The sequence below is a fragment of the Miscanthus floridulus genome, chromosome 5 (assembly GCF_019320115.1).
Source record: "Miscanthus floridulus cultivar M001 chromosome 5, ASM1932011v1, whole genome shotgun sequence".
Lineage (NCBI taxonomy): Eukaryota > Viridiplantae > Streptophyta > Magnoliopsida > Poales > Poaceae > Miscanthus > Miscanthus floridulus.
In genome coordinates this window covers 22742258-22754505 of record NC_089584.1, presented here as the reverse complement: position 1 = coordinate 22754505, position 12248 = coordinate 22742258, and positions in this window count along the sequence as shown.

The window sequence follows — 12248 nt, the reverse complement described above, 5'->3', positions numbered from 1 at the left end:
CGGTCACTCTTTTCCAAGTCTGGACCCTTACTGGAGTCGACCGGACGCTAGCCCTCAGCGTCCGATCACACAACCTTCCAGCGTCCGGTCACAACAGACTTAACCACCTCAGTCAAACGAACTGACCGGACCCTGTGGCCAGCATCCGGTCGCACCGGAGCCAGCGTCCGGTCAGTGTTTGACCCTCCATTCACTTTCAACTTTCGAACATATGTGAATGAAGTTTGCTCCAAAGGATCTTAGGCATTCATAGGAGCTACCTAGAGCTAGTTTTAACAAGTGTGCACCACACCTAACTCACTAGACTCAACTAGGTCAAGCTACTCGTTCATACCCCCCTTCATAGTACGGCCAAAGGAAAAACAAAGTCCTAAACTACTCTAAGTGTCTCTCCAACTCCAATCGACACTTAGAACTAGTTATCCTTAACCTTGTCGTCCATCCTTTGAAAACCAAAACGATTTCCATCGTAGGGGCATGACAACCTCGATTGCCCAATCGATCTCCATTACCATGACCTAACTTAATTGCCTCTGCAAAACACACGTTAGTCATAGTAATCTTGTATTGACATTAATCACCGAAATCCAACTAGGGGCCTAGATGCTTTCAATCTCCCCCTTTTTGGTGACTGATGACAATACCACCTCGAGTATGTTATGGAGTGAGGTTTTTGACGGGCTTGGTTCATATAAGCTTTTGTCAATAAGAACAAAAGAGTTAGTCAAGCTTATATGACCCAAGCCAACACAATGTACTCAAAGGATATGAATTAAGCATGAGTACTAATTACAAAGCTCATTTGCTTTGAAGTATAACCGCGGAAGCAAAGGGCAAATGAGCATTACTCAAGTGATATGACATATAGATAAGGCAAAGTAGAAGTCACACATGTCAAATATCACAATCACGTAGATAGCACTATCACAAATATATAATAGTATGCATGAAAGTAAACACACGAATGCATAAGTAATAGTGTATCACACAAATGAAACTCCAAATGTATATAATAAGCTAATACTAGATAACTAGCCCCCCTAGCCCCCCTAAAACTCGCTCCCCCTGAGTCTACATACTCAAACCCTCTCCCCCTTTGGCGTCAAACACCAAAACCTAAGGGTCGGACGGCGGGGCTGCAGCGGACGAGTCGGGCGCTGAAGTACGTGGAGCAAGATGGAACTGGGCGGCATCATCATCTGATCCTGAGCTCTGAACTGATTGACCCTCTGAAGCAGGAAGTGTCGCTGAAGCGGTCTGGGTCTGAGCTGGGGCTGGTGCTGCCTGTGACGCTGCAAGTAAGTCTGTCGTAGGATCTGACGAGGCGACAGACGAGGGGAGCCTCTGAGTGGTCATGATAGCTGGAGCTGCTGTAGACGGTCCGGCAGTATGCATGTGAGGCGGAGTAGGCATGCCGGTCAACTCGCTGAATGATGCTCCAAGACTCCTGGAGACTGATGACTCAGGCACGAACAGCGAGGAAGACTGCTCTGGTGTAAAGCCCGTCTGAAAGGGCGTGAACTGCGGGGCAACACTCGGTGAGGCTAACCACTGGGACACCTGTACTGGAGGTGACATGTACTGAACTGGAGGCTGTCCCTGACTCTGAAGCCCGATGGGCTGTACTGCTGGAGTCGTCGAAGTGGTAGGAGGCTGTGCAAGCTGGGGCGAAGGCTGTGGCATTGGGACCCCAATAGCTGTCACTACATGCTGCATGAATCCCATGAGCTGCTGCTGCATTAGTAGCTGCTGGTGCTGAAGGAGCTGCTGCTGCCGCTGGAACTCGTCCTGACGAGCCTGAAACTGTGCGAAGTTGGCAGCTGTCTCCTATGCCTGTCGTGTCTGATCCTGCTGCATCCGCTCAAGAATAGCAATGAGAGCGGGGTCTGTCTGTGGAGCAGGTGGAGCAGAACTGGAGCTACCGGCCTCTGCATCGTGTCTGCGTGGAGGCATCTGAGGTATAGGCTGGTAGTCGTCGTCGGAGCTATCACTGTACTCGCTCACCTCCTGCTGTGCCTCTAGCTCCTCCTCCTCAGTAGCTGCAATCCCTCTGATGATCTCATCCTGCTGAGCTGCAGACTCTGGCACGTCGGGGCGACGGCTAGGCTGACTGGGTGCCTGAGGAGTGGCGTGTCTGATCCGCTGTGACAGGTTGTAAGCTGGGAACTCTGTGGTGGCACCTGTATACTCATCCATCATGCCAGGGGGCTTATCCATCACAACTCTGCGAATGAGGAAGGTGATCCAGTGAGCATAGGGAAGCTGCCTGCGACCCTTGAATCCCTCAGCTATAGTATCCTCCATCTCAGAAAGAAGGAGGTCCCAGATGTCAAACACTGTCATCTGCATGATGGCATTGAGAAGCCAGAGCTGTAAGCGAGTCAGGCCCTCCCTGTATCCCAACCTGGGAAGCAGTGTCCTCCTGATGATGGCCTCTAGTATCCTCGCTGTAGGAGTCAAGTCACTGGGGTTCCTGCTTGACCCCTCACCAAACGGCTCCTTGAAGCAATGCCGCACTAAATCTGTAGGGGGCACCTGCCCTCCATGAGGACGCCTGGGAGGCCCCTGCTGTCCATAGCAAACCTCATGCATCTTTACAGGCTGCTCCTGTAGTCTCAGTATCTCCCTGGCTCTGCCACTAGTCACTCTGTGGTCTTTGCTGTTGAAAGCAAAGTGAATGAATCTGTGATGAGGATCAACATAGAGCGAGGCATAAAACTGACGGACCCAAGAAGGTACATATATCCCTGTCCGTCCAATCAGATCTGACAGTCCTGGCAAATATGACAAGTATTGCTGAATGCCCTCTCCGGCTGCTGCCACAATAGACTCTATCTGACAGACCCTCTGTGATCTGAACACTGCCCCACTGTTAAGATATGCATTGTAGAAATCCTCATGCAGTGGCGTGTAGAACCCCTCAGCTGCTCTCTCATCCCTCCTCGGAGGAAACCATACCTCAAACTCAACAAACCGCAGCTGCTGAACCTGCCTGGCTGTAGCGGCCCTCAAGTCGAGGTGTACCACTGGAGGCGGACCCTGTGGAGGACGTGAACCCCTGCGCCGTGTAACTGGCCTCGGTGGAACTGCAGCACTGGTATGACTCGAGCGGCGTAGCTGAGGTGCCGGCTCGGTCTCCTGACTCTCCTGAGTCTCCTGGGCTGGCTGAGGCTCTGCTGGTAGGGGCTGCTGCTGTGCCGACGGACCCTCCTCAATGGCAACCCGTCGTCCTGCCAACGTGGCAGTCCCAGCTGGACTACCATGACGACGCTCAGCCTCCTCAATCGCAGCTCTGACTGCGGGTGAAACTGGCTGATCTGCAATGACAACTCCGCTGCGGGTACCACCTCTCTCTGCACGCTCTGCGGCCTCTGCAACAGCTGCTGCTCTCGCTGTCTCGGCGTCGGGGTACTTGCGCTTCTTGGATGTTACTTGCTTGGTTGACTTGCCCTTGGATCCGGCTGGCTGACGAGGCGGGGGCCTCCGATCATCATCGCCTGGGCCACCACCAACATTCTTGGTGCGAGCCATCTGAGCTGACAAGATGGTGAACTGCCGCTGATGAAGATCAACTGTCAATACTGCTGCTTTCGAGGCTTGGCCTCGATCCTTACTCGTGAGCTTGGCTTCGAGTTTGCTGCCAACTGCCAGACGAAACACAACGGAACCGACTCGCTGCACGATGGAATAGATGGATATACAAATAAATACAATATATCTAATAGATGCGAAATCCTGATAGAGAAAGCAATGTAGATGCGAAATTGAATCGAGTGGCTTTCTACCTGACGATCAGCAATCCGAGAATAGGTAAGATGTCACGTGGGGGATCTCGAAACCGGCTAGGGTTAGGTCAAATGCCCTGAATGCAATGGGGAACAGTGTATTTAGAATTTGATCTAGGTCACAATTGGAGATCAAATTGAAACACAAAGATTTCCATACCAATCACTGGGAGAATAGGGCAAGAACACTTGGCGAAGACCGGCAGCCTTGGCACGATTGACCGGCGAGCTTTGGTCGAGAGGAGGCCGGCGAGGAGCTGAGCAGGCGAGGTGGCGCGGGCGGTGCTCCGAGATGAGCTGGCGCGGGGCTCGGTAGCGCGCGGCTGGGCTGCAGCGGCGCGTGGCTGGCAAGGGGGCCGAGCGCGGTGGCACAAAGGATGGCGGCGTCTTCGGCAAGGCAGCGGCGGCGCGGCTTGGTGGCGCGTGGGCTAGGGCACGGCTGCGCGGGCGCGAGGTGAGGCCAAAGAAGAAAGAGAGATCCGAATATATAACCCCCAACGCGCGACAGAGAAGGAAACGGGAAAAGAGTCCTTAAGACGCGCGAGATCTACTGACCGGACGCTCCGGTGGTAGCGACCGGACGCTACCACCCAGCGTCCGGTCGATTCCAGAGAGGTCCAAATCCTCTGGAATCACGACCGGACGCGTCCGGTGGTCCATGACCGGACGCAGGCAGGGTCCGGTCAGTACAGCTTGCCCTTTCTTCATCGACCGGACGCTGGACCCTTTCTGACCGGACGCACAGACGCAGCGTCCGGTCACTCCTTCAACAGCAGTTCACCTCCTGTGAACTGACTGGACGCTGGACAGCAGCGTCCGGTGCAGTGTCCGGTGCACCTTTTCCAGCAATTCTTCAACATACCTTCGCGCTACCTGTTCCCAATCAAGTCCCAACTTGAATAAGATCCAAATAAACACCAATTGGGACTGATGTGAGTGACCTCTCTCAAACCCTCATATTTTTCAAAATATTTTGCCTTAGGCTATAATTCTTTTTAAGAAAATAGGCAACAAGAGGGCAAATGGAACAAAATGACAAAACAACATTCATGCATATGTAATACTTATAAGTAAATCTAGTTGCTTGTCAAGTTTGATCCAAGGTTAAGCTTCTTCACACGCTTTTCGGCGGTTATCTTAACCATGTTAGACAAGCCCTATATGCATTGCCACAAATTAAACATGTTGTATTTTACAATGAATGCAAGGGACAACACAAGCTCAATTTTTTGTGAAGTTACTAAAATCAAGTACATTGAGCTCGTTCCGCAATCTACAAAATGTAGCTTCATCTAGCGGTTTAGTGAAGATATCCGCTAATTGATCTTCGGATCTTACACCTTCTAGTGATATATCATTTTTAGCTACATGATCTCTTAGAAAGTGATGGCGGATATCTATATGCTTGGTGCGAGAGTGTTGAACCGGATTATTTGCAAGTTTTACCGCACTTTCATTGTCGCACAAAAGAGGCACTTTCACTAGAACTACTCCATAGTCTAGTAAAGTTTGTTTCATGTATAATATTTGTGCACAACAAGCACCCGCGGCAATGTATTCCGCTTCGGCGGTGGACAAAGCCACACTATTTTGTTTCTTGGAGGACCAAGACACAAGTGATCTACCAAGCAAATGGCACCCTCCGGATGTACTCTTTCTATCAACTTTGCATCCGGCGTAGTCCGAATCGGAATAGCCAATTAATTCAAATAAAGCTCCTTTGGGATACCAAAGGCCAATGCTTGGTGTGTGCTTAAGATACCTAAGGATTCTTTTTACGGCAATTAAATGTGTTTCCTTAGGACTAGCTTGAAATCTAGCACACATACACACACTAAACATGATGTCGGGCCTAGATGCGGTTAAATATAACAAGCTACCAATCATAGAACGGTAGAGAGTTTGATCAACCGAGTTACCTCCCTCATCTAGGTCGAGATGTCCATTGGTAGGCATTGGGGTCTTGATTGGCTTACATTCATCCATCTTGAATCTCTTGAGAAGATCTTTTGTGTATTTCTCTTGAGAGATGAAGATGCCTTCTTTCATTTGCTTGACTTGAAAACCAAGAAAGAATGTAAGCTCACCAATCATTGACATCTCGAACTCCTTAGACATCAATTCACCAAATTCTTTGCATGAGTCTTCATTTGATGATCCAAAGATGATATCATCAACATATACTTGACAAATGAAGATATGCCCATCAAGCTTCTTGGTGAATAGTGTGGTGTCGACCTTCCCAATGGTGAAGCCCTTCTCAATAAGGAAGTCCCGAAGGCGCTCATACCAAGCTCTTGGGGCTTGCTTAAGCCCATATAGTGCCTTGGACAACCTATAAACATGATTAGGATATCTAGGGTCTTCAAACCCGGGAGGTTGATCAACATAGACTAGTTCATTAATAAAGCCATTTAAGAATGCACTTTTCACATCCATTTGATATAGTTTCATTTCATGGTGTGATGCATATGCAAGAAGGATACGGATGGCTTCTAATCTTGCAACCGGTGCAAAGGTTTCTCCAAAATCTAAACCTTCAACTTGAGAGAACCCCTTTGCAACTAGTCTTGCCTTGTTCCTCACAACAACACCTTGATCATCTTGCTTGTTGCGGAACACCCACTTCGTTCCAATGACTCTTGCACCTTTTGGTCGCTCTTCAAGATTCCAAACTTCATTGCGAGTGAAGTTGTTCAACTCTTCATGCATGGCATTGATCCAATCCGGATCTTTAAGAGCATCTTCTACCTTGGTAGGCTCATAGCAAGAGACAAAAGAGTGATGAGCAATAAATGAAGTAAGTTTTTGAGATCGAGTCATCACCCCCTTTGTTGGACTCCCTATGATGAGATCTTGTGGATGATCTTGTAGGAGAGGTGTATTTCTTCTATTGACCACTTGAGGAGGAGGTTGTGGAGCATCAACATCTTGTGCTTGTACCACCATTTGCTCATGGGAGATATGAGTATCTTCATTTTTTACTCTCCCAACTTTTTCACCATCTTGTGGTACATTTGATGAAGAGGGTTGATTAATGACTTGTACATCATCTTCATCATCTTTTGGCTTGATGTCTCCCACCAGAATATTCTTCATAGCCTCCCTCAATGGTTCATCACCTACATCATCAAGATTCTCATGTGCTCCTTGGGAGCCGTTAGATTCATCAAATTCCACATCATATGTTTCTTCAACCAAGCCGGTGGCATGATTAAATACTCTATATGCTTTGGACTTCAATGAGTAACCAACAAGAAAACCTATATCACAACGCCTTTGAAACTTCCCTAGGTGTTGCCGCTTCTTGTAGATGTAGCACTTGCAACCAAACACCCTAAAGAAGGAGACGTCCGGCTTCTTCCCATTGAGCAACTCATATGGTGTCTTGACAAGGAACTTTTGAAGAAATAGGCGGTTGGATGCATAACATGCGGTGTTGATTGCTTCCGCCCATAGAGCTTCGGGGGTGTTGTACTCATCTAGCATTGTCCTTGCAAGAGTGATCAAAGTCCGGTTCTTCCTCTCAACTACACCATTTTGTTGAGGAGTATAGGTTGCGGAGACTTCATGTTTGATTCCAACTTCATCACAATAAGCTTCTATGTTTGTGTTGTCAAATTCTTTGCCATTGTCACTTCTTATCTTCTTGAGCTTTACTTCAAATTCATTTTGAGCTCTCTTGGCAAACTTCTTGAAACAAGATGCAACTTCGGATTTGTCATGAAGGAAGAATACCCATGTATATCTTGAATAGTCATCCACAATCACAAGACAATAGAGATTTCCTCCCAAACTCTTGTATGTTGTTGGTCCAAATAAATCCATGTGTAGAAGTTCTAGCACTCTTGTGGTTGACATGAAGGCTTTGGTTGGATGAGTGTTTGCAACTTGCTTGCCGGCTTGACATGCACTACAAAGCTTGTCCTTCTCAAATTTCACATCCTTCAACCCTCTCACCAAATCATTCTTCATAAGCTTCTTGAGTGAGCTCATCCCAACATGAGCAAGTCTTCTATGCCATAGCCACCCAAGTGTTGTTTTGGTGAATAGGCAAGTCTTCAAGTTTGCATCTTCGGAGGTGAAGTCAACTAGATATAAGTTGTTGTATCTAAATCCATTGAATATCACTTGATTGTCATCTACCTTGGATACAACAACCTCCTTCTCGGTGAATAAGCATTGAAAGCCAAGATCACACAATTGCCCAACGGATAGCAAGTTGAAGCTCAATGAAGCAACATAGAGCACATTGGAGATGGAATGATCATTTGATATTGCCACTTTGCCCAATCCTTTGACCTTGCCCTTTGAATTATCTCCAAATGTTATTTTCTCTTGTCCATCTACCTCTTCATCTAGTGAGGTGAACATACGTGGATCACCGGTCATGTGTTGAGTGCAACCACTATCAATAACCCAATGACTTCCACCGGTCTTGTAGTTCACCTACACACAAGAGATTCAAGCTTTAGGGATCCAAGCTTGTTGAGGGCCCTTCACCTTCTCAACAAGTGACTTAGCCACCCAAATTTTCTTAGGCCTACTCTTGTTGGGGGGACCTAAGAACATGACTTTCATCTTTCCACTCGAATCTTTTCTAAGCATGTAGTGAGCATTGAAAGCAAAGGGTCTAGCATGCTTGGGCAAGGGTTGTGGTGGTGGAGTTTGACACTCATGAGCAAAGTGGCCTTCTTGTCCACACTCAAAACATCTCTTTGGCTTTGGCTTTGGCTTTGATTGTTGGTGTTGAGCTTGAGCCTTCTTCTTCTCTACACTTGCCATATATCCAATACCACTTCTATCCATCTTCATGACGGTATTCATGAGTAGCTCACTTTGGAGATGCTTGCCTCTAGCAAACTTGCTCAATCCCACCTTGAGATGCTCTTTCTCCATCTTGAGCTTCTTATTTTCTTCCTTGAGAATATCATTGTTCTTCTCCTCCTTGAGTTTCTTGATTTCTTCTTTTAGCTTCTCATTCTCAAGGATCACCTCTTTGTCATGATCAAGAGTTTCTAGCACAATGGTGTTGTGACTTTTCATCTCTTCAAGATCTTTCATGAGCTTCTCATTGTCACTCTTGAGCTTGACAAACTCATCATAGTCATTGCACTCAACCACTTGCTTGCCCTTGCTACTAGATCCATGCTCAATGCTTTCATCAATTAAATCATCACATGAGGTAGCTATATCAATCTTAACAACATGGTTAGTAGCATCATGTGGCTCATTTGGTAAGAATTCTTGTGCAATAATAAGGGTATCATAATTGATCTTTAGAGTTGTATATTCATCTTTTAGCTTATGGTGACTAGTGACAAGCTCATTGTGCACCCACTCAAGTTTATCATTTTTATCTTTAAGCTCTTTCTTAGAGGATTTGATCTCCTTGAGTTTGGATGATATAGAATCATTTGTTTCTTTGAGCTCATCATTAGCCTTTTCTAATGTATCACACTTAGCTAAGAGTGAATCATTTTTAGCATCAAGTTTTTCATTTGTAGCTCTACTCTTTCTAATGATCTTAGTATATTTTCTTAGTATTTTGACAAGATCATCATATGTAGGTGAGTCATCATCATCGCTATCACTATCATCATCACTAGCATGTTCATCATCACTACTATCATCACTCTTAGTTACCTTGCGTTCACCTTTGGCCATAAGGCATAGGTGTGTAGAGGATGATGGCGATGGTGGCGGTGAAGATGCAAGATCAATAGCAATGGCGGCCACTTTTTCATCGTCACTCTCATCATCGGATGATCCACTTGATGAATCAATGTCCGTGAGCCAATCACCTACAATATAGGCCTTGCCACTCTTCTTCTTCTTGTAGAAGTCCCTCTTTTTGCCATCTCTCTTCTTGTATGGCTTGTTCTTCTTCTTTTCATCTTCATCACTTGAATCATCTTTCTTGCCCTTGTTCTTGAACTTGTCTTTCTTGGGCTTTGTGCATTGATGAGCTAGATGGCCAAGCTCGCCACAATTGTAGCAATCCATCTCGGAGATTGGCTTTCTTCTTGAGCTTGTGAAGAACTTCTTCTTCTTGCCATCAAACTTGATGCCACTCTTATTTAGCCTTTTTAGCATCTTGGTGGTCTTCTTCACCATGAGGGCAAGGCTTTCTTCATCATCTTCATCACTTGAGCTCTCATACTCAAGTTTTGCTTTGCCCTTGTCTTGGCTAGCTTTGAATGCTAAGTCCTTCTCTTTCTTCTTTGTAGAGGATGAGCCATCTTGTGGTGTTATGTGCATGTACATCTCATGAGCATTGATCTTTCCCAAGATTTGTGTCGGTGTAGCGGTGGAAAGATCACCTTGATGTAGCACGGTCACAATGTGCCCGTATTTATCAATGGGGAGGACACTCAAGATTTTTCTCACAACATCGGATGGTGACATTTGAGTTAGTCCAAGCCCATTGACTTCCTCTACAAGAACATTTAATCGAGAGTACATCTCATTAGCACTTTCTTTGGGAAACATCTCAAAAGAATTTAGCTTTTTAATCACAAGATGATAGCGTTCCTCACGCTCACTCTTAGTTCCCTCATGGAGCGCACAAACGTCCGACCATAGAGCATGGGCGTCTTTGTGGTTCCTTACACGATTGAACACCTCTTTGCAAAGGCCTCTAAAAATGGTGTTGCGGGCCTTTGCATTCCATTTTTCATAATTCACTTCATCGCCTTGAAGTTGTGCGGCATTCCTAGGTGCGGGAAACCCTTGAGAGGCGGCTCTAAGAATTCCAACATCTAGAGCTTCTAAGTATGCCTCCATGCGGATTTTCCAATATGGAAAATCATCTCCCTCAAAGATAGGAGGAGGTCCATCCCCGTGAGACATCTTGCTCTAAGCGATTAAGCTTAAAAACGTGAGCACGAGGCTCCGATACCAATTGAAAGGATCAAGATGCCCAAGAGGGGGGGTGAATTGGGCTAATTCGAAATTCTCTTGCAATAAACAAATCCTACGGATAGCCCAATTAACCCCTTGTGCCTAGAAAAGTGTTTCTATCAAACTAAAGCACAACGAACTCACCACCTATGTTCCAACCTTACTCAAGCAAGCAATTCTATGGATGTAAAACAAGTATTGAATTGCTCAAAGTAAATACTCAAAGTAAGTGCTCAAAGTAAATAGGGAGAGAAATGAACGCGGCGATGTTTTGCCGAGGTATCGAAGAGTCGCCACTCTCCACTAGTCCTCGTTGGAGCACCCGCGCAAGGGTGAAGCTCCCCCTTGATCCGCGCAAGGATCAAGTGCTCTCTATGGGTTGATTCTTCGACACTCCGTCGCGGCGAATCACCCAAAGCCGCTCACAACTTGAGTTGGGTCACCCACAAGCTCCGCCGGGTGAACACCAAACTCCCAATCACCACCAAGCCGTCTAGGTGATGGCGATCACCAAGAGTAACAAGCACGAACTCTCACTTGACCACGCGAAGCCTAATGAGAAGATGGATGCACACTTTGCTACTCTTGATTTGCTAGTGAGGCTACTCTCTTGGATTCTCAAATCACAAACACCTCACTAGGACCTTGCTCTTCTTGGCACTCACAAACGTGTTTCTCAGCTGTTGGAATGAGCAAAAGTTACTCCACTCACGAGTGGAGCTTCTATTTATAAGGCAGCCTGAAAAACTAACCGTTATGAACTTCTGCGGGGTGACCGGACGCTCCGGTCGTGATGACCAGACGCTCCGGTCAGTTCAACCCACGAACCAGTTTTCAAGTGATGACCGGACGCTGCCAGGGTCCGGTCAGTACCGACCGAACGCGTCCGGTCACTCTTGGATGCTTACTGTAAACGACCGGACGCTGGATACACAGGGTCCGGTCACACTGACCGGACGCGTCCGGTCACTCTTTTCCAAGTCTGGACCCTTACTGGAGTCGACCGGACGCTAGCCCTCAGCGTCCGATCACACAACCTTCCAGCGTCCGGTCACAACAGACTTAACCACCTCAGTCAAACGAACTGACCGGACCCTGCGGCCAGCGTCCGGTCGCACCGGAGCCAGCGTCCGGTCAGTGTTTGACCCTCCATTCACTTTCAACTTTCGAACATATGTGAATGAAGTTTGCTCCAAAGGATCTTAGGCATTCATAGGAGCTACCTAGAGCTAGTTTTAACAAGTGTGCACCACACCTAACTCACTAGACTCAACTAGGTCAAGCTACTCGTTCATACCCCCCTTCATAGTACGGCCAAAGGAAAAACAAAGTCCTAAACTACTCTAAGTGTCTCTCCAACTCCAATCGACACTTAGAACTAGTTATCCTTAACCTTGTCGTCCATCCTTTGAAAACCGAAACGATTTCCATCGTAGGGGCATGACAACCTCGATTGCCCAATCGATCTCCATTACCATGACCTAACTTAATTGCCTCTGCAAAACACACGTTAGTCATAGTAATCTTGTATTGACATTAATCACCGAAATCCAACTAGGG